The sequence below is a fragment of the Miniopterus natalensis genome, chromosome 2 (genome assembly GCF_054644295.1).
Source record: "Miniopterus natalensis isolate mMinNat1 chromosome 2, mMinNat1.hap1, whole genome shotgun sequence".
NCBI lineage: Eukaryota > Metazoa > Chordata > Mammalia > Chiroptera > Miniopteridae > Miniopterus > Miniopterus natalensis.
The window spans coordinates 30,890,253-30,913,783 of NC_142082.1; the positions used below are offsets into that span (position 1 = coordinate 30,890,253).

A 23,531-nucleotide genomic window follows, 5' to 3' on the forward strand; every position below is an offset into this window, starting at 1 on the left:
TGTATGTGTTTTTTTTTTTGTGTGTGTACTTTCTGTGAACACACATACATAAAATTATTTCAATCAAAAAAATTTTTTAAGCATAAAAATGAAGTCCAGAAGAGTAGGAATGAATATGGTGTGTTTGTTGGGCTTTTATGCATCCCAGTCCTAACTCTTCATTAACTTTCTAGGTCAACTTTGAATAAGTAATATAAATACTTGGGTCTTAATTTATAATTAATAAATGAACACAGTTATACTACTTCTGTGTTCTTTTCTGCTTAATTACAGACACATTTAATGTCTGTAAGTTTTAGGACTCTACCTCTACCTTATTATTGGGAAATAAACTGAACTGGATTTGTTGACTGAATAGATGGAAGGCTTTGAAATACAGACAGAGAATTGTGTTATGAGCAGAGTAATGATAAAATGAAAGCAGCATTTTAACTAGAAGATTAATCTGGTAAGAATATGCTCTGATAAATGGCTACATCTGAATCATCACATACTGCATAAAGCAAAAGCTATTTTAGGAGGTGAACTTTAAAATCAGTTATAAGGATTGGAAATCTGGTGTTTTAGAAATTTACATAGGCTTCAACTTCTACACAATTTTAGAATTTGGACTGGTGAGATTGTCTATAAGGAAAGTCCTCATGAGTTAGCAGACTGGACCTAGGCAAGGAAGAAATGTATGGTGAGAAATACTCAGGTTGAATGGGAGAACCACTGAAATGGTGTTAAAGGGAAACATCAAAAGTTTAGATCATTGGAAGGAGCCAGTGAATGATCTTGAAGAGCTGGGTTAAGAAAAAAGAAAAATTATGTTAATAGAATTTCAGAGATACAGGGCGCCCAGTGGGGATGTCCAGAGTAACATAAAGAGTGTGGATTTCCAGGGAAAGCCTAGTTGTAGGTCCGGTGCAAAAAGAGTTGAATTATAATTCTGATACTTCCTTCATTTGTATTCTACAGGACAACCTAACATCTTAGTTCCAAGAACTTGTAGCTCTAAATGACAAAGTATGGCTTGCATTATTATGATGCTGATGCCATCCACTCACCCAATACAAAGAATGGAATTACTATTCCCACATTAAATGTTTTTATCTTTACCTTGGGTATGAGGTGGTTACAGCACCTGGGAAATAAAATGGATCCAAGAAGGAACTAATTTCTAAGAATAAGATATTGTATTTATTCATTGTACTCCCCCATCTCATACATGTATTCTCTCCCTTTTGTAAAGAGAATTAGGATTGTTGAGTGTCTTCTCCTTATGCACTTTAAATGGTGGGCAACTTCTCTGAGTCCTTCCGATGTGATACTGACTCAAAGAGAGAAAGAATGATCCTGAAGTTCTTCCCAACTGGTTAGTCACAAACCCTCAAGGCTCTCCTTATCAAATAGAATGATACTATTAGTCTCGATGTTCACTTTGTAAAAAAGTGAATAAAATAATTATATTGAGGTTTTTTTCTTTTAAAGTGGGCAACTTGAGAACTTCTGCTTCGGGGGTGGTGTGTGGTAGCAGCCAGAAGAATATCAAAATGAATCAAACACATAGCTGAATGCTGCTAATAAGTACTGGTTGATAATCTCCATTCTGCATATATTATTGTTTAAAAACATTGATGATCAAATACAAAAAGTATTGAAGTGTACAAAAATGATGTTAATTCTGCAAATTTGCCTCAAGATGACTTGATCAGCAGGTCAGTAATTTGTGTTCATCTAATCCAATTCTTATATAGAATCACAGGATGTTTTCAGCTCTTCAAAAACAAATGTTCAAAAAGAAAAATGTAGTGATGATTATATCCAAATTGTCTTTTCATTTGCTGAGAACAAATGTCCCCAGTGTATTATTTTCAGAAAATAACTAGCAGAGAGCAGCCTGAAAATTCCCATCCCCTAATTTAGAAACAGCACTCAAAAACTATAAAAAATATACCCTTTTTTCAGGAAAAAAGATTACAACATCAGTTTATGAAAACATATTTGATATTATAATTATAGTTAAATTCAAGTGTACTATTTAAAATGCATGCATGTGTATGAATTTAGCACCCAAACCGAAAATGATACAATGTACAATTCGTATTTACTTGTTGAAAAAAACACATTATTTTTTACATAATTATTTAAAAGTAAATAGAAGCATGTATAACATTGTTAGATGGAAAATAATGAAATTTGTCCTTAAATGTTATGAATATTATTAGATAGCACTTAAATAAATGTTTTAATATAATATTGAATAACTTTAGACCTATTTTTAAGTTAATGCTGTATATTTTGTATATATGACATCAAAGATATAAAATTATTTTTTTAAATAAAGATTTTAAAAATATAACTGTTAAAGTTTGAAGAGTGAGCTTTTAATGGATCCAAAATCTGTTGGATTCAGATCAATTTATTTATTGAGACATGCAAAAATAAATAAATGTAAGATAGAGATTCCGATTAGTAGTAATGTTTGCCACGTACCTATTCTTTAGTTAATGGTGTTAAAGGCTAGAAAAATTGAATTGAGATTGCTCCTACAGAAACCACCCAAGAAATCAGAAGTAATTTATTAATAAAGCTTCATAGAGGGATAAATTAAAATGTATTGCCTTTCTTAATTTGTGAAGGAATCGGCTCAAGAAAATTTCCCAACCCTTGAGTAATCTGCAGAAGACTATCCTCTATGTATGTATTTCACTCAATCTTTCAATGAATTTCAAGCAAGGTGTTCTGAGCTTTCACAAAATGCCAAGCACTGGGCTAATGTAGTAAAGAATAGAAAGGTCAAGAACACAAATACTCCCTGTTCTCATAGACTTTGGGTTCAAGTGTGAACTGATGTCCCTTATCTATACTTATAGGCAGAATGATTTTCTTTTTTAAAAAAAATATATTTTTATCAATTTCAGAGAGAGGAAGGGACAGGGAGAAAGAGATAGAAACATCAATGATGGAAAAGAGTCATTAATTGGCTGTCTCCTGCATGCCCCTTGCTGGGGATTGACCCCACAACCCTGGCTTGTGCCCCATCTGGGAAATAAGTCGATCTCCTGGATCCTAGGTCTCCTGGATCCTAGGTCAATGTTCAACTGCTGAGCCAGGCCAGCCGGGCAGAATGATTTTCATTAGTTCATCCCACAAACACTGGGGGACTCTCATAACCCAGGCATTGTACTGGGCACTGTCATGCACGTGAGGGGTAACACAACGGTAATAATAAGATAAGATAACTGCAGTGGTCCCCAGCATTGTCTAGTCCTCCCTGTATGCCTGGCATGGTGCTAAGTGCCATACAGACATTCATTACTTCACTTCATTGGATGAGGCAAGTGCTTGGAGCACCCTCACCTCAGAGATAAGGAAACTAAATAATACAGTCTCTGTTTCTGCAAAATGTGAAGTCTAGTGGACAAGCCAGAAAATGAATAATAATTAAAAATATAGTGTAGAGTGTAATGAGGGCTATCTCTGAAGAATCTCCTATAGTCCATATAATGAGTCTGTTAAAAAAACCAAAAGCTTGCCAAAGAAGGATTGTGATTTTGTTATTAGTTTATGACTTAAACACATATTTTTGGCACATCAAAAGACTATAAATATATTTCTAATAATTAATTCTATGGATTTAATTCTATCATATTGGGAGGAATTTATGTTTTAATTAGACAAAAAATGTTGAGTAAATACATCAATAAAATATGACCATCAGTCTATGATATAAATGATTTTAGGTAGTAGAAACTAGAACATTGTTTTTTAAAAAGTAGATCCAAGTCACAAGAAGAAAATTAATTTAATAAAGGATTCTACACAAACTCGTTTCAATGATTTATTTTGTAAAATGAGATAGGATATTTCAGAGCATAATGCCAAGCTTGGTATATAATAGGCCCTCAATTAGTACTTGTGCTATCGACTGTATTAGTTGGCTTGGGCTGCCATAAAAGAAGACCACAGACTGTGGGGCATTAACAAAAGACATTTATTTTCTCAGTTTTGAAGGCTCGAGGTCTGAGATCAAGATGTTGGCAGGGTTGGTTTCTCCTGAGGTCTCTTTCCTTGGCTTATAGATAATCATGCTCTCACTGTGTGTTTTCATGGCCTTTCCTCTGTATGCATACTCCGATGTCTCTTTTTCTTCTTATAAAGACACCAGGTCTATCAGATTAGGGCCCCACCCTTATGGTCTCATTTAACATTAATTACCCCTTTAAAGGCCCTATCTCCAAATACAGTTACACTAGGGGTTAAGGCTTTAACATATAAATTTTGGGGGACACAATTCAGTTTATAGCATCACCATTACCTTTACCCTAATCAATAGTTAGTTTTCCTTGGTTGATTTTGTAACTTCTTTTAGAGTTGAGGCTTCATTCTGTCATTTTATTATTAATTCAATGATGGTACATTGTCCCCTCTCTGTGAGGCATTGTGCCACACCTGGAGAAACACAGCTGTACAGAGCTCTTCTCTGCCTCTGGGAGTCCATAAGACAGAGGGAGGAACTCAGAGGCCACCTGGCCAGCCTGGAGTATCAGCAGAAGCTGAGGGATCCCAGGCCAATGCTGTGTCCTGGGGAGGCGAATGAGTCAGGGAATCAATGGGGGTTCCAGAGGCAATCGGTATAGTATGAGTCCCCTTTCCTAAGGTGAGCATAGTGTGGTGAGCTTCCAGAAATGCCAGCAAATGCTTTCCTGGGTGAACCACAGAATGATGGAGAGTGGAGACCATGGAGAGGAGATGCTGGCCTCCATCATCGTGCTCCTTTCAGGTCATTTTGAGGAGATATCTGCCACTGAAGTGACTTTCAGGGAAGACCCTTTGGAAACTTTGACTTTCTATAAATAGTTTTGACTAATAAAAAAGCAAGGAATTTTATATAGAGCATGAGGTAGAGGAAATTATCACATGAAGGGAAAAGAAAAAGGGTAATAAGATTGGTACAAGTTACCACACAACAGATGGTAACTTGCACTGAAAAAGTCATTCAACTACAGCTGTCAAAAGTGTGGTTGCCTTTCCAGAGAGAAACCAGAGCTGGAGACGCTTGCTTCTATTGTCCCATTGTCATGTGCTCAGGATTCATTCTAGAGGGTACTGTGACATTGCTGTCTCTGGATGCCTAGATTAAGCAACTTTCCATTTATGATAAAGCATTTCAGTCAGGAAATTGTATGAGAAGTGGTTTTTAAGATGTCTCCACATACAATTTCTGCAGAGAAAGCTGAAGAAGCTGCCATGGGAAAGTGTGATGTTCCAAACTTAACAAGACAGAAGCACTCTGTGTTGCACACTTGTGTATACACCTACCGATATTTCTCTGACATCTGCTCTGTGCCCCAGTAGGAATTTCCTGAGCAACCCACACCTGCTGTGGAAGGGCTGAGGCCACGACCAAGTCTACATGGCCCCAAGCCTTTTGAGGAGAGGCATGGTATAAAGGAATAATATTGTGAGTGATTTGACCAAGACAATGCGCTTTCATAACATGCAATATTACCCTTTCTGAAACCGGACACAGTATAATTTAGAAATTTCAATACCCACATTGTTTTGTCCATTTAATAGCTAAAGACATGAAGAGCATAGTTAGCAAGTAACCAATTTAGAGATTTTAACAAGAAAAAAGAGAATAGACATTTTCATCACCACACAAAGATTTATGGTCGTTACTGATTACTGAGATAAGAAAATGTTCTCAAGTATGAAAGCTGGGTAATTTGGAATCCATTTTTTCAATGCCTTAGGCCTTATTTTCAAGGTTCCCATTAGAAACATATACCTATTCCTTTTGTGTTTTCAAAAAATTACAGAGCTACATATTGAGAAAATTTAGTGCTTATTTTTGTTGTTTCTGTCATGTGACAGTGGGGCCTGAGAATGAATAATTAATTTGTAATTATATTTTAGAAAAAAATAAACAATTATATACATTATTAAGTTTTTTTATTATAATGAACACAGAAGTTATTTAAAAATCAATAAGGAAATAAAACTTGCCTCAAAAATTAGTTTTGTTTTAGGCTTGATTGATGACTGAAAACCCTGCCTCATAAAATATCTATGATCACACAAAATGCTCTTTTCTTTCTCAAATTAATTGAAAACATGAGCTGAAGAGCTACAGAAACAGAAAAATGTGCTCATGACTTTCACAGAAGCAGCACCTGAAACTGCAGAGTATATTTTTGATTATTAACTATGCTTTCATCTTTGTTTATTATGAGCTTTAAAATGACATAATTGTGTGTTCTGTTGCTCCAGATAAGGGTTTCTGAACCTTGACAATACTGACATTTTGACTTGGATAATTCTTTGTTATGGGAAGGGCATGCTGTGTATTATAGGATGTTTAGCAGCATCCCTGGTCTCTATCCACTAGATCCTAGTAGTACCCTCTCCTAGTTCTGACATCCAGACCCATCTCCAGACATTTGCCAAATGTCCCCTGGAAAAAGGTGAAAAATTATCCTGAGCTTACAACCACTAGGGGGAGGGGGGCATATTTAAATAATTAGTATCCTCCCACCATTTTATATAAACATTAAAAATGGAAAGCTGTAGGGTAAACAAAAATTTCATCTCAATTGGGCAAAAGCACCACGATGTATGGACTCAATTGCCTTAAGATTTAGTTGTATCTATTCAGGGCCCGTTTTCCAGGCCCGGAGCTTCCTCTCTCTGCTTTAAAGAACTGTTAGTACAAAACTGTATGGATAGAGTCACAACTCATTCCAGATTTTATTAATCCCTGAGCTGTTTAAATTTAAAAGCTGCTTTCTGACATAAAAATCTTGTGTAAGGTTATACTCCCTGAATTTCCTCTGACACTTTAGGGTAACATTTATTTAGATATTTGGTTTTAAGAAATTCCCCATGTTCTTATTTAATCTTCCTATTTGTTTCACAGGCATTCTCTCCACTCTTACCTGGGATGTTGTTTGCTACAAATTATTGTGTCATTGTTCAGCAAGAAGTATCACCCAAAAGGGATTTTCCTAGCAAACCAATATCAAAATGTAGACAGAAATGATTATAATTTGTAAGTTGGCATTTTCACTCCCTCCAGGGGTCTCACTGTTACATCTCTGTTTTTTGAGTGAAACCAGCCATGGAGTGGAGTTGAGAAATGCATTAGTAATTGGTATCCCCATAAGGAGTATTTACATGTGACTGTTTCACACCAAGTTGTGAGTATAAAGGTGGAGGTAAAGCAAACATTGGCAGCTCAGTCTTAGACACATTTAGTCTAGGTAGCTTGATATGCTGATGAGAAAACAGTACACTGAGTGATTCAAAAGTAGTTCAGGAAAAAGATGCATTCAGGCAAAAAAAAATATGAAGTCATGCTAGCATGACAATATCGGGCTAAGGATATTTCATTCAAAACATTGAAATAGGACAATCATCTTTTAAAAGAAAAAGAAATTCACTTTACAAGCTTATGTGAGTGAAATGCAAGAAAGTGAGTTATCGTTCCCTAGAGCAGTTTAAGAATGATGCCTGACAATTTTTTTTAAGAATTTGACATTATGCTCAACAATGAAATTCAGGTGCCTTTTTAAATTAAAAGGAAGAAGAAAAATGTTCAGGCACCTGAGTGTTTGCTACATGAGAAGACCATGGAAAATAGGAAATAAAGAACATTTCCCTGATGAAAAACGATCTGCAAAGAACAAGGCTGTCTGTGTAAGATTAATAAAGGGGCTCAAAGAGCACGGAGACAAGCTAGAGAAGATCCCCAAAGATGTGTCAGAGTTACTTAAAAATCTATCACACAAGTCTGCAGTGCATGATAGAACAGGAAAACAAGACACATGCAAAATCCCCTTCCAAGACCTAATCACTCAACTACTGTGCATGTCATCTCAATCCTCTTAGCCATGTAATAGTCATTGCACGGCAAAAGCCTCCAGACGTAGAAAATGAGATCACACCTATTTTACAAAGCCAAAAATAGAGCCAAATTGCATGAGTACCCCTACAACTTCCAGAACTGAGTACAGACAAAGTGATCCCCAATAATCACTCATGAATCATGCTTTTTTGGTTGTACAAAGCAAATGTACAAACAAAACAATTTCACTTTCCATCAGATGCATGAGAACTGGGCAGACATATGTACACGCACATGTGTGTGTGTGTGTGTATCTGGGGGGAAAATGATGGAGGTGGTGAAACAAACTTGTGACGTTTAAGCTTTAAATGGTACAACCACCCCAGATGGGACTGAAAGTATTCAGTGAGTTACTAAGAAAATCTGAACGAGTTATATTGATGGATAGAACTCACAATTCTTCTCAATAGTAACAATTTACAATTTTTCTTCTAAATGAGCAAGAAAGGAAAAAAGACAGCTTTTGTTAGCGAGGAGAAACAATTATTGTACCTCAAGTAATTTTAATGCTATCCTGAAAAACAGTATTAGAAAATGATGTTATAAGAAACTTAGATGAACTCTTCCCTCTGTGGCACATGCCAGTGAAAGGGAGTTGCCCTCTCCATTGCCTTGAAGTATAATGAGCCCGGCCAGTTTTTCCCAAGTCCATATGGACACAATGAGACCAAGCCTCAGTTATTGCTTGTTCTGCTCCCATTTGCAGAAGAACCATTCTATTGCAGCAATAACAATGATTAAGAAATGTTAGGGGGATTTCTGTCTGAGATGAGTAAATATAATTTTGATTGCTTGACTCATGTTTTTTCCACTATTGAACTTGAACCTGGCTGTATTCAGGGCAACAGAACTTAGTGGACCCAACACAGGACTTCTAGACATAACTGGGGTCTCTATCCAGTCCCTGACAGTGACCAATGAGCTCAATGACATTATGGTGTGAAAAATGGGCACTACAGTTCATTGCGGGTCATACTCCTGACAGCTTTTAAATGGGGCTGAGTCTAGTGACAACAAAGGAAAATTGTTAGGGAGAGTGACCACAAACTTATTCAGCCTTGAATGATAACGGCAAATTTAGGAATGTAATTTTCTCCTATTGTATTGTTCTAGAGAGGGGAACAGAATTACTTTTGGTTCCTACTTTTAAGAATCATATCTGCAAAAACTAAACAAGAAATCTTCCATCTGATGCATCCTCTGGTTAACACTCAACGCAAATGACAAGAGTGGATTGGCATTTCCCAAGGAGTGCTAAAAAAAAAGGGCAATGCTTAAAGGATTCCTTGTCTGCTTTAGAAGAAAATAAAGTATATGTAAAATAAATTGAAAAAATAATACCCATACATGACTTGGAGTATTTTGCATGACTGCTTTAACATGGTGTTTTGGAAGAAATTATAGATGATGCCTACTTTCTTACCAGTGAGGACTCACAGGCGGGCTTTTCTCCACTTGCTCCAGAAAGGTCCTCGCCCACCTCTCCCTCCATAGCCCTTACATTTCTGCAGGTTTACATTGAGTGTACCTGTCTTCATAGGGCCATCATCACTCCCCAGGAGCCAAAGCAGGAGGGCATTCTTGACCTCTTGGCAGAATCTCACAAGGTTGACCTTCCATTTTTGAAATGTTTTTTTTTTCTTTTCTTATGTTCTGTGACACCTCTCTCCTTGATTTCCCCCCTATCTTTCTGAAATCTGCATTTCACTTGCTGTTTCACTTTCCATGCCTCATACCTTAAATATCCATGTTTCCTGGGAGCACATCTTGGTTTTCTTCTCTCATTACACATGTTTTTGGGTGAACCTCATCACATGTGTGGCTTCAAGTGTCACAGCATGCATGTTACTTTCTGGTCTGTATCTCCACTGTCTCTTCATTTGAATGTCCCATGGGCACTGCGAGCTTGGCATGTTCAAAACTGAACTCATCCTCTGCGTTTGCACATCTGTTGCTTCTTTTCTGGCTCATATTTCCTGCAGAACCTCAGCTATTCTGAACTTTCTCTTCTTACTCTTCCCTTTTATCCACTCACCCAAGTCCTGTAGGCCTGACTTTTGGTGTCTCTTGGCTTCATCCATTCCTCTCAATTTATATTTATTTTTCCCTAGGTCTTCATCACTGCATGTACTGATGACTGCAATATTCCCTTCTTAAGACTTCTGAGATTTTTCTCCCTAATCCCCCCTAATTAAAAAAAAAAAAGTCCAAAGAGATAACTTGGGATATAACCAGAGATGTTATCTAAAGTGATTCCCTGCAAAAGTGAAATTATTTAAGTTTATATTTGATCTTAAAAATTTATTTGCACTGTGTATTCTTTTCTATGTTATACATTTTATTTTATTTCATTTATTTTATTTTTTTGCTACAAAAAGCTTTATTGTTTCCTTTTGGTCCAATGCATGGGAGAGGGCTCCCGGCTGGTTAGCAGAATGGCTAGGGGTTTAGAGGAGAGGCTCAGGTGAAAGCCAGACATCAGGGGAATGCAGCAGGGTCCCTCAAAGGCCTCTGGGCTCTAGTGCTCCTGGTCCTGCTTGAGGGGGAACCTTTCAAAGAGATCCTCGCCCAGCCCAGCCTGGGGGCCGCCAGCCTGCAGAGGTGAGTCAGGTGTCCCCCATCTTCTCGATGAGTTTCACCTCCACCTCCAGGAAGCGGTTCTCCAGGAGCCACAGAGCTGAGGGTCTGCGCGGGCAGAACCCAGGGCCTGCAGGTCAGGTCCAAAAGGGCCTGGCTCAGGTTCCTCCCCAAGGCCCTGGTGGCCACCATGGCCTCCTGGGTTTTGCCCCACTCACCCTGGGGAGGCTTCAGCACGTCCTGGAGGATAGTGTGGCCACCGCATTGGCTTTGCATCTTTAAGATGCTCAGTGCCCTGGTGTTCCTTCTCGGCCAGCTCGCGGGAGAAGTGGCCCGCACCCTCCAGAGCCACATCGTCAGGTCGCAATAGAAGCCCAGAGAGAGGTAGGTGTGGGGGACCCGCCGATGCAAGTCGGCCAGGCGGTTGGCAGCAGCCTCCACCTCAGTGGCGTAATTTTGACGAATTTGGGAGCTCATGGTTGCTCAGCAATAGAGAGTTAAGGTTGAAAAACAGTGTTGGCTGGTGTCGGAGGCAGAGGACAGCTGAGGTGGTTCCAAAGGTGCTGACTGGAGATGTTGGAGGGTGGTCGGAGGCTCGAGGAAAGGGCGTCGCTGGGTCTGTTCCATCCAAACACTGTTGAAGCAAGAGACAGGTCCGGGACTCCAGGGCACCATCTTAGATATAGTGTTTGAAACTGCACGTGACTGAGAAACCTGCGTACTCTGTCGAGATGCTCTGTTCGATCCAGTGTTTTTGTTACTGTCAGCCCACTACTACCAAGTCTTTGTCAGAAACATAGTCCATCTGATCTTCTTCTTCCAACTCTCTGCACCTACCATTTTCTTCATATTTTTGCTACAGAAGTTTATAAATCTGATCATTATTACATTTTTCTGGTTAAAAACATTAGTGACTCTCAAGATGTGCTATGACTTCTTAGCTCTTGCTAGCCTCATGTTTCCACCCTTCTGTTGTAGGAGAAATTAATGGACCAGGTTCCCCAGACAGGAGTGGAAGGAGGTTCTTGGAGTACCACTGAAATGGGCACTTTCAGAAGCCCCCACAGAAGTATGAGCTGTGGTAAAAGGTTTTATCTGTGAGGAGTTATATTCCTTAAGTTGCGAAGTCCCATGCTCCTTAGTCCAGTCCTGGAAAAGGTACAGCTGGGGTTCCAGAACAGCCAAAAGGAGGGCCAGTGTCCAAAGCTTCCATTCCATGTTGCTGCTGGGTCCAGTTCAGCATTCAGGTTTTAATTAAAGTCCATCAGTTCATCGTGTGGAGTCCCACATGGCTGTGAACTACACGGGCGCAGGGAGCGTGCCCCCTACAACAGGAGACCCAAGAGGACCAGAGGGCCAAAGACCAAGAGAGCGTGCTCCTTTGTTCAGAAGTTTAAATATTCAGGCTTCACACCCTTGCAGTGACCACACCTATACTGGCCACTGACTTACTCCCAGGTGTGACTGACAGACAGATAGGCACCTCCCCAGTCACTCAGACCTTACTGGGCATGTGTCCAAACTGCCTTTTTCAAGTTCCTTCCCCCATCCACCAGTGGGGAACAGACTTGGAGAGTGTTAAATTAGCAAAGGTGTATAAATGGCATCCCTATATTATCTAGTCTTCCCTTTACTCCTTTCCTGTTAAATAATAGCCAGGTTTTTACAATGGTTTCAATTCCATCACATGCCTCATTCACTTTGGCCACACTGAATAACTTCTGTTTTTCTGTATCATACAACTTCTCCCAGTGTGAAATGTTCTCTCCCCCATCCATTTGTCCTTCTAATTTCTGCTCCTCGTTCAGTATTACCTAAAGTTTCACTACCCATGGAAACTTCTATATTATTATTTATCCGTGGCACCTTTGTATTTTAATTGTTTGATTGCTGGCTTCTGTCCCCATTTTCATATAAGCATATTGGAGCTTAAGGAACCACATTTTGATAGACTTTCTGTTGAACTTTTTGCAACATGCTGGATGCTTAATATATATTTTTCAGACAAAGAAGAAAGGAAAAAAAGAAAGAGGGAGGGAGGTAGAGAAAGAGACAAACATCAATCCTTATCTCTGCCTGTTTTCTTCCCCAGTCCCAATTGTTTTGCCTATAGTTAGAGGGCCTGTATGTCCTTGAAATTAATTACCTAATTAATTTATAAAATGCTTCATTGAACACTTAAGCCAGGCATCATGCTCTGTGGTAAAAATAAGTAAGGTAGTCCAGGTTTAGAAGTGGTTTCACCACTTTATTCCAGTGTGATATTGGGATAATTAATAAATTCCTCTGTATCTCAGTTTATTTTTAAATAGGGGGCAATAATAATACCTTCTCAATATGTACGTAATAAGGATTAGTCACATGTAAAACTTCTTAATGACATGTCTCCTAACAAGTGTCCTCAAAATAATTTTCTCTCTCTCTTGACCCATATCCGTCTTTAATTCCAACTTAGGAGGGTATGCCGAGGCCCTGGTGATGGTGTAGGAGGGTAGGGAACCATGCCCTCCCTTGTAATGGCTCAGAGTGCATTTCGAAAGCCAGGCTCCCCTGGATAGGAGTCCTTCTCTGCCACGCACTAAGTGAATGGGATTTGGGACAAGTTACTTAACATCTCTGTGTTTACATTTACTTGTCTGTATATGGGACAATAATAATATATATCTCATTAGGTATTTCAGAGAATTAAATAAGTTGATACTTGCATTAACATTAACAATACAGGGGTATTATAAGCACTTAATAAGAGTTAGCTAGTATTATTACCACCTATCTAATTTGCCTGAAGACTTTTCACCCTATTTGTCTATTTTTTAAACATATTTATTTATTTTTTTATGATATATGTCCCCCTCCTTTCATTTAGCTCCTAATGCAGCAGCCCTACCCATGGCCTCCTTCTGGTCATTGTTTTTTATGTGCAGTGTTATTATTGTTATCAGTGTAGTAGTTGTGTATTTAATTTATTTCTCTATGTTATGGGGCCATAATCAAGAAGTGCTATGAAGAGAATTAATTTTTATTGATTATTGTTATTAGCTGTAACCCATTCAGTTCTTAGTAGATGCAGCCTATGTGATAATCTCCATAACACTTCTGCACTGAGACTCTGGGTCGATCCACAGCTACCTTTCTCTAAGGGACAACATCTCAGCTCCTTCCTTCTCTGCAGATATGGGAGCAGATGTTAGACGTGCTGTGCTAAGTGGTATAATAGAGGGATTATGAAGCATGGCATTGGGCAGAGGACAGAAAACAGCTCTGCATGCAGGTCAGGGAGGCTCCAAAGAGGAAATGACCTTTGCCCAGGGCCTCCATTAGAACCTACTGGAAAAGCATTTACAATGCTGATTTGTGTTGATAAAATTAAAGAGAAAAGAAAAGTAAAGAACTCCCAGGCTGAGTCATATGTAGATCACTTGTGCCTATGAAAAAATCCTGACAACTTGTGTCAAAGGTCCACTGTTGATAACTCAAGTGTGTGTGAGACCAGAAAAAGATAATCTGACTAGATCTTCGGTTCCCAGACTTTTAGAATGCAGGGTCCACATTTTAAGGCTTTTTCTCCTAGAATTTTTCATATAATAGGAAATACTGTTTTAGAGTCAATCGACTTAATAAATAGTTAAGAACAAGAATTACTTTGAATTCAATATTAATTATATGTGGATTTGCATTTTGTCCAGTGAAAATTTGCATTTTGATAACCATAAATTTGAAAAGTAGCAGTATATATATAGTGTAAAGCCTATTTGTTTTTTCCCAATCTACATGGATTCTTGGACCTGTTGCAATAACTTCAAAGTCCCCCTGGGTCCCTCTTGTTGCATTAACACTTTAGGGTCCATTGATCTAGGTTTCAATTAGATTTTCATTAAGGCATTTGTTAAAAAAAAAAAAATTACAAGCTACAAGAATTGTACAATTTTAGTATGATGAAATTTTTACTAATTTAATAGCCAGTTTACTTGTTTTACAATCCACAGGAACAACTATGACCAATTCGCTGATAACGAATTAGAATTAAACACAAGCATAATTTGCGTCTGTTTTATGAGCATATTGGTGCTATTTATCCCCAATAATGATTGTGGTTTTATAAATCAGAAACAAATCCCCTGCCATCTTCTGAATTTTCTTGTCTCTTGCAACAAGGTAAGCACAGATGGTAGATGACATGCGAGGCGAATTGCTCTACAGGTCAGCACTGCCTGAGTGATCTGTTAGGTGTGGGGATGTACAAATCAAACACTACATTTCCGGAATGTCTGAAAATGTGGGCCACATGTGGCCAATGAGATATTTTTGAAAGCAGTCTGTGGGATATGCTGATCCAGCCAAAAAATCAAGGGCTGTGGGTGTGGTTGGAGATGGGGTAGAGAAAAACTTTACAAGTTAAGGAAATGAACCCCTCCCAGAGGAAAGTTATGTTCATGCCTGGGCCCATGATTCCTGCACTCTTTTCTGTTCATCTCGGCATCTCCCAAGCCTCCCAGGAAGTCAGTTGTTGCTCACCATGACCAATCCCAGTCCTTCAGAGGTAGAGCTCAAGCAGAAATGAATCATTGTCAGGGAGTGTCTAAGGAATGGGGTGAAAGGGCAGAGTGACAATGCAGCTCTTTGAGTTTCTTATCAGTGTAGGCTCACCAGTGATGAAATATAATGGAAAGAACATGTGTGCTGCTGTCATCGAGCCTGAGTTCATAATCAACGTCTACGATTTATTGGCTTTGTGATGCGGGGCTATTACAGCGTGTTTCTGAGCCTCCATTTCCTCATCTCTAAAATAGACCCATTGTCTCGGGTGTGGGTTAGACGTGAGCACACATGTATGTACCAAGTGCTAGGAAGAGCTTTGTGAAGCTGGGTTAGAAAGAGCAAAAGAAGGGTTAGAAATTCCTTCTGAAACTTCTTGAGCAATTTGCCTGTTTCAGTGTAGTTTCTTTCCATCTGAACCTCTCTTAGGCTCCCTGGGTAAAGAAGTTCAGAGAAGAGAGATCTGTCAAGGGAATGCCACCTCCATCCTTACCTTCCTCCAGGCTCAGCTACTCTGAAATAATTCAGGATAGTGCATGTAGTCTTAATTTAAAGCCACACTCTATCCTAGACACTGGATTCTCATCTTCCCTCAATTCTCTCCTCTGAAATAACTTCCACGTTTTTCACACTATCAGCCAATATATGCTGAGGAGTGGGTAATCTGAAAATGTTAGCTTTGTTGACAGGTTCAAGAGGGCAATGTGCATTAAAAGACTGTGAAATTCAAGGCCATGCATACAGGCCATAGACAGCTTTCAACATGAGAGTTAAAGCAAGGGTTCTCGGGCAACACTGTTCAGATTGGATTTCAGCCCTACCTCCTGCTAGCTGCGTGACCTTGTGCAAACAACTTGTGCAAACAACTTAATCTTTCTGTGTCTCAGCTCCCTCATCTGAAAAATGAGGAGGATAATTATACTATCAATCTCACAGGTCTTTCATGAGAATTAAATGAAGTCATAGATATAAAAGGGCTTAGAACAGGGCTCAGATAATGTTAAGGTGTTAATTAGCAGTGATATTGGTATGGTTTAAGAGTCGCCGTCATGTAAGAAACAGTATCGGCAGACATTGCAGCGGTAGCCAAGCAGCAGGTATGTGGGAGGGCACCTGGTCATTAGGATTAGCCTGAAGAGTCACACTCTGCAGCTGCTTTAAAAGGGTGGTGTCATGTGGGAAATTTCCTCCATGCATTGGTACGTAGCCTTTAAGCACAACCCTAGGAAATTGATCCTAGGGGTCACAGAACTGAAAAGCTCATTGACCAACTTAAAATGCTCATAGACCATGGTTGGTTAATCTGTTCAAAATGTACAGCTAGAAGCAAGAAGAAATTTAGGCTAGAGTGCAAACATGCTACCTGAGTCCTGGGGCATGCACTGTTCACATGTCCTTTTCTTTCTCACCCACCTCAGTCATTCTTGCAGATGGGGTGATTGAGGTTTGAGCAAGGTGCTCTGGGTCAATAATACACACTGGTTCTCTTGGAGAGACACAGGGACAAGTAAGCCTGGCCAGTAGCTGTAGGTTGCCAGTCAACCTTCTGAACAGCCAGGGGATTTATCCATATTTATGGGGCAGAAGACTCTGGGAACAGAGTGGGTGTCACCTGGCTGAGTCAAGACCTCATGAATACTGAATGCTCATGTATATTTAGTGCACCCTGAATATTAAAGACTTCTTGTATGTTTGGTGTGCCATGTCTCATTCCTATGTAGAGTGTCCTGGGTCTTTTGTACTCTGATGGCTTTATTTAGTGCCTCAAGAGCATTAGGTGTCTCTTAATCTTCCCACTCCTTTCTACTTGTTTAATACAAATGATTCTATTCACTGACTACTTAATAAGCTTATGGTTATCATCCATCCCATTTGTCTTTCTTTTTCTACAGCAGAAAGAAAGTTATTAAACACCATGAAAAAACATCAAAATTACCTATCTAACTAGAGACCCACCCAGCAATCTACATGCCACCTAGCACATGACAGACTCTCTAGGAAAGCTTGTTGAATTAATGAATGCCTTAACTCTGCAAGCATGAGAGAATTGTCCTAAATAGTGTTTCCATAGCTATTTGTAATTTTCAGTGTGGTTCACATCAAACAGCTCCTTTAGTTTTCACAAAACTAAAGGTAGGTAGTAGAACAGAGTTTACTATGCCTGTTTGACAGAGAACTGAAGTCCTAAAATGTAACTGACTTAAAGTAACACAGAAAGTTCCAGAAGGGACAGATTCTAGAACTCATACTTTCTGATTCCCAGTGTTGTTTGTACCATGAGTCCCCCTCCTCTCTCCCTCTGCAAGCTCAGTCATGTGGTAGGAGCTGCATCATCCCAACTGGACTAGTAGGATCTCATGACTTCCTGTATGTAAACCATGAATAATTGACTATGAAAGTTTAGCACAGTTATGAGACTCAAGTAAAGAAGAAATATGCTCCTTGGATCACATGATTAATTGACTAATTAAAAAATATATCTACCTTATTTTATTTCTTTTCACTGACCTATAAAAATTTCCTGGAACACTCAAGCTTATCTCTCAAAAAATGTGGCCTATGTCTGTATTTGTAGAACTTTAAAAAATAGGTTTATCAGCTGTAAAGGATTTGAAAACACAGTGTCACTTTTTTCACCTTGATATTTGGAAGGTTCTGCAGAAACCTGAGTCTCAGAACAATATTGCTGAACGGGTGCCAGCCATATATATAAGCCTTCCAGAATCCTCCATTGCTTAGATATTTTGGACAATAGACACACTTGGCTGTTCTCAGAGCCAAATTCACTTTATGTAATCTGGCAAGGGAATTTATTCATGCAGGATGCAAATTGGGCCATCAGCACCCCAAGAGGCAAATGAATTAACGAACACTAACCCATAAAAAAATCCCCTCTCTAAAATAATGATAAAATTATTCCTGGAGAAAGAATTTGTGATCTTTGTGCTTCAGCAGAGCTAAAAGTAAAATAAAATAAGATAAAAAATTTTTAAATTTAAAAAAATTTTAAAAGGAAGATATAACCAGGTATTTTCTGTGCCTTGGAAATTGACCAGTATCAGTTACTGGAGCCGACTGGCATACAGATGACCCTCTCCAGCTCACCCTGGGCGGCCACTGACTGCCTCTATTCAGACTGACTTCTATGGTGGATCCTAGTGATGTCTCAGGATTTGTTTTCCCCCGTTTAATCGCCAGCTGTAATCATTGACTACAGTTGTGAAGAGGCTGCTCTGAATTTAGTTTGGATTTTTCTAATTTTAGACACATTAAAGAGCCTCAGGAAGAGATTTGTAATGGGTTACAACATTCTTTCATTTTTTTGGCCAGTGAGTGTCACACAGCTGTGTGTATGTGTTTATACATCTAAGAGTGTGTGTGTGTATGTGTGTTTGTGTGTGTATGTGTGTGTGTGCAAAAGATAAAGGGGATGAGAGAAAAAAGGAACATGGGGAAAGCAATGACATCATTATGTGCTGGTTTGGTTTCTTATAGAAGCTCCAATAATTTCAGTGATTTTTTAAAAATACAATTAACAGTAAAATTTTAAGTAAAATATTAAATTAAAATAAGTATTCATAATATAATAATTGTGTGCATACATGCAGAAATTTTTTCATCTAAGAAATTCAATGTCACTTAGAATAAATATTTAACAAATTATAATGCATTGATAAAGTAATGGAAAAATAGCAGAAAACATTTCTCCAGGAAATTTCATGTAATTTGGAAGCATAGTGAACAATCTAGTTTTCAGATCTTTTATAATTTTCAAAAGCAGTAATAAAACTTGTATGTAGCAATATGAAAATGAAATTAACCCATAGTGGGAATAATAGGGTAAGATAATGTTGCTTTCATTTATGAAACTAAAAAAAAGAAGTGTTAAAATAGAACTGCTTTCAAAATGTATTTCATCCCCATAGGTATTTAAAACATTAAATTATCCATGTGAATGTATATGTATATACAAGGTGTCCCTCCAAAATGTATACACATTTTAACAGCTGATTCTATTACATTTTGAAAATGAAATGTGTTTTAATAAACATCAAATTATTCAAAGTGTGTATACATTTTTGGGACACTCTGTATATATGTACATATATACCCACATGCAAATAGTAAGAGCCTATACCTTTAATCATTGTGCTCTAATACTTTCTAAAAATATTTTCCTCAATTTTTTTTTTAAATAACTTTACTTAATAGTCCACTTACAATTAGCAATCCTAGGTTATGTATATCCCTTATTGGAAGAACAAAAAAATAGCCCCAGTGCTTTTTATTATTTTAAATTATTTCATTAAGGGTTTTCACTATTTTTTAAATTTGTTTTGCTCTCAATGAACATCTAAAGTATTCTTTCTTCTAGAGCATTCCAAATATAATTTTATCACTTGAGCTCTATAGGGAACTTCAAACAAAGCTAAATCAGCTAGCATTATGTACATATACCTTTAAAAATATTTATTTTACTTAAAATAATAATTAGCCACCATTTATCAGGCACCAGAACCTCTGCTAAGCATTTTCAAACATCTACTTCTTAATTCTTTAGAAAATGCTGTATACTAGTTATTATTATCTTTATTGATAACTAGGAAGTTTGTTAAGTAATTTGCTGGAGAGAGCAGATCTAGTAAGTTACAGTCCAGAAGTTCTATAAAAAATACCTTGTAGTGTCACTTTTGGAAATATACATTTATTTATTCAAATTATTTTAATTTAAGAATAGGATGATACAAATATAAGGTGAAGTATGCATGTCCCTTACATGTAGATTTCCTTCCAGATATAATTGCTAATAAGCTTATATTGTAACATACCATAGGATCTATTTGGAAATTGCGCCTTTTTGCTTTGTAAAATTTTTAATCTTAGTTTAAAAGTCAGCATACTCCCTGTTTAATGTTATTTCAATATTTCAAGAGTTGGGGCTCCTTTTTCTGTTTGTTTTGAAAGAGTGAAATATAATGTGATAGCCTGGTTGGGATACCTGTCATGTCGATTGGGGTGTATAGATTAAAATGACCCTTGATAATTAGTCAAAATTTTCTATCAAATTAAAAAAAAGTTCCCCTATATTTTGAACATGTAAAATTCATATCTGCAGTATTGATTTCAAAGTCTTAAATGAAAAAAAAAGTGTGCTTATTACATCTTCTCTACATAAGGAATAAAGGAGTGTAATTTTTTAGTGAATTATAAAGGTTGTTAAAGCAGATAAGAAGACATTTAGAGGAAATTCCCTCCCACTGTCAGGGACATTAGGGAGTGGGGACCTAGGCTAAGACTTCTCTGCTTTCAGCTAAACCAAAAGATCTTAAGGTAAAAACTTTCCCTAAAATTATTGAATGTAAATTTTGACTTATTAGCATCTATTGGCAAGTTATTATCACATGAGATGTGAACATGCTTATATTTTTTATGGCAGTTCTATTAATTGCTTTCTTTGATTATGAAGTAATATTCGCTATGCGACCAAATTAGCAAGCAGTCCAAGTTCATCTGTAATTTGTTTGTCATCCCTTTCAGTGGCATCTTAAAACCACTGCAAATTGCTCAGTTGATTTTAATGCTTCTCTTCAATTAAAGTAGAATGATTAAGTACTCTGGGCTTTTATTTTTACATTTTCCCTTATCTGATTGACTCGGTGGTACTTGGGCTGCATAGTATGAAATTGTCAATCACTTTTGCCAAAATGTGAGTATATAATGATACCTTCTCTTTGAAGTGCTGAAAGCATCTTGTGTTGTCTGCCAGATTCTCCCTGTACCTCAATGTAGAGAACTGGGCAAGGTTAATGAGCTATTTCAAGTAGATCTACTGCAAACAGTGAATGAAGACCAAAACCAACAAGCATTAACAAGGATTCATTAAAAGTTGGCTTTGAAATGAATGCTACAAACTTCCCTTTATCCAAATAACAGCATTATCACGTATAAAAATTGAATGTTCCCATTTAATTTTTAACTCAAGATGTAGTGTATACTCTAATGGACCCAATATTTCTTCTGTGAGATGAATGACAATGTGTCTTCTATACTCTTTTCAAATCTATATATTCTATTTTTTTTAAGACATCCAGTTTTAAAAAATCAGCCTTGTTTCTCAAATAGGGAAAGCAACTCTATAGAAGGTATTATTAAATCAAAAGGGACTTGAAATGTATGATCACTACTTTTTCTTTCTTTCTAGCATCAGAATTCCAAGCAACCCTCAACCAGCTGCCTCTTTCACCACCAGTTAACTTTCTAAATGGTTCACAGACATCATTTACAAAGCTCTTTGATGCCAGTGTATCTGAGTCATCATCACTTTGTAGAGCACTGTGCTTGATTTATGTGATTCTGCCCATTCCAGCTATTCTAAGCCTGTTTTTTGAAGTAAGGTCTGGTCCTCTGCCATCCCTACCTACTTCTTTCTCTCTACAGAGCTTACCTGATCAGTGGAGACTGGAAGTTGGTTTTGGTTTGTTTGGTTTGAGGGGGTGCTAGGGTTAGAAGCTGTAGCCCTCTTGGAATTTCCACTATTCTACACAAATGCCCAAATAAACATGAGGTCTTGTTAAAACCACAGAATTTAACTAAGGTAATACAGATTCAAAGGAAGTCACTTAACTACCATTCTCCTCTTCCTGCCCCAGTTTTATTTCTGCCCCTGAGTTCCTTCTAGATAGAAAATGCTAGGCAGTGCTAAATTGGATCATCTCTTTCCTACTACATATTATGACTTGTTGCCATGCTTTCCAGCCCTGGATCTCTACTATCAAAGTGGTTCATAAATCATACATTTTCCTGTCTGTTTTCTCCTGATAGGCTCTTGCCCTAGTGATTTTGTACTCCTAATAGGACACTTATCCAATCAGCAGTCCAAACCAAGCACTGCCTTGGATAACTGTTCTAAATAGTTTTTGTTTTGTTTTAACTTAAAAGTGAGAAGTTTGTTTGAAAAAAAAACCCCACAAAACATTACTAGCCCTAGCCAGGTGGTTCACTTGGTTGGAGCATTGCCTGTATAACCAAAAATCGTAGGTTCGATTCTCAATGTTCTGTCTCACATGGATGTTTCTCTCTTACTTCCTTTCTCTAAAAATCAATAAAAAGATATCTTTGGGTAAGGATTAAAAAAAAAGAAGAAACCATCAACATTTTTATCTGGAGGAAAGTTGTGGAATAATTTAGGTCATACTATATATTTTTATTTTATTCTTTAGAAAGGTTTTGATGAAGCTTTCATAGAGACACTGATATAACTGTGGAGAAGCCAGGCTGAAATTGGAGCTATGATTTCACACCAGAAATCCTGTTCCCTGACTTATATAGCTCCTCAAACCAACTAGCTGAGTTGTCATTTTAAAATGTGTTTTCCTTTGGCCTACATTGTCTCATGAGATAAAGAACAGTAAGTTCTTAAAATGTTATTAATCACACAGGTCTTATTCCAAATTTTCCAAGAGAGTGGTGTCAGTGAAGATACATGCCTTTCTCGTTGTCAGTGGGCAAGGCTGGGAGTGCCTCACTGGATCCATATTGTAGATACCCCCCCCAAAAGGTAGTGAAAGGCTTCAGGTTGACTTTCCTTTGATGGGAAGTAAGGAAGAACTGAAAGAGGTGAAAAGAGACTGATTTCTTATTTTAAGAAAATGTGCATTGCAGAGATTCCCACAATTCTTCCTGCAGAAACACAGCTGAGCTCCAAGAGGAGAGAAACAACATTCTGACACGTGCCAGGCAGACATTATTGACCACAATGATTGTTAGAGAAGTAGAAACAGAGACGGTCATACTCTTGCCCAATAAATGAAAGAGGGCTTTTTATTTCCCTCTCCTTCCTGCCCACTCCGTGGTTGGGAGAGCTATAAAGAGATAGGAGAAAGAGCCCAACTCTTCCCACCCCACTCTGTAGGTCCTATAGATTTTATTCATACTTGTTTAAAGGAAGGGGAGAAAAAGTACTTTGTATTAAACACCCAAATACAAGACCATCCAGTAAAGGAAAAAGAACCAAGTGTTAAACACTAAAATAAAACTATTAAGATAATTCAAAGTGTCTAAAAGGAGCACTATGAGTTATCTTTGGCCAAATGGCATTAAGAGAAACACCTACTCTGAGAAAGAGATGCTAAATGTAGCACAGAAGGGGACATGTGTTAGAAAATTCAAGCCATTTCATTATGCCAGTGAACATAGACATCTTACATAATGTAATTACATTACTTTTTGTGTTATTGGGCACTGGCCTAGTACATCTTGGGTGCTGTAGTAAACAGCATATGTCTGCGAGACACACTTTTAAAATGAATTGTTAATTTTTATAATTTATGCTTATTCTGTAATGTATAGCATTAGCGATCCTAGTGATACTGTTGTAATAACCTGGTTATTATTTAACAAGAAAGGAGCAAAGCAGAGACTAGATAATATAGGCATGCCATTTATACAGCTTTGCCAGGAAGCTGCAGTTAACATTCTCCAAGTCTGTCCCCCACAGGTCATTGGGGGAAGGGACTGGGCATAG

At 37.8% G+C, this 23,531-nt stretch overlaps 1 pseudogene; it reads right to left on the bottom strand.

The window, feature by feature from the left end:
• Positions 1-10,412: 10,412 nt before the first annotated feature.
• LOC107530147 (ferritin light chain pseudogene) lies at positions 10,413-10,948 on the bottom strand (annotated as a pseudogene).
• Between the last annotated feature and the right edge of the window lie 12,583 nt (positions 10,949-23,531).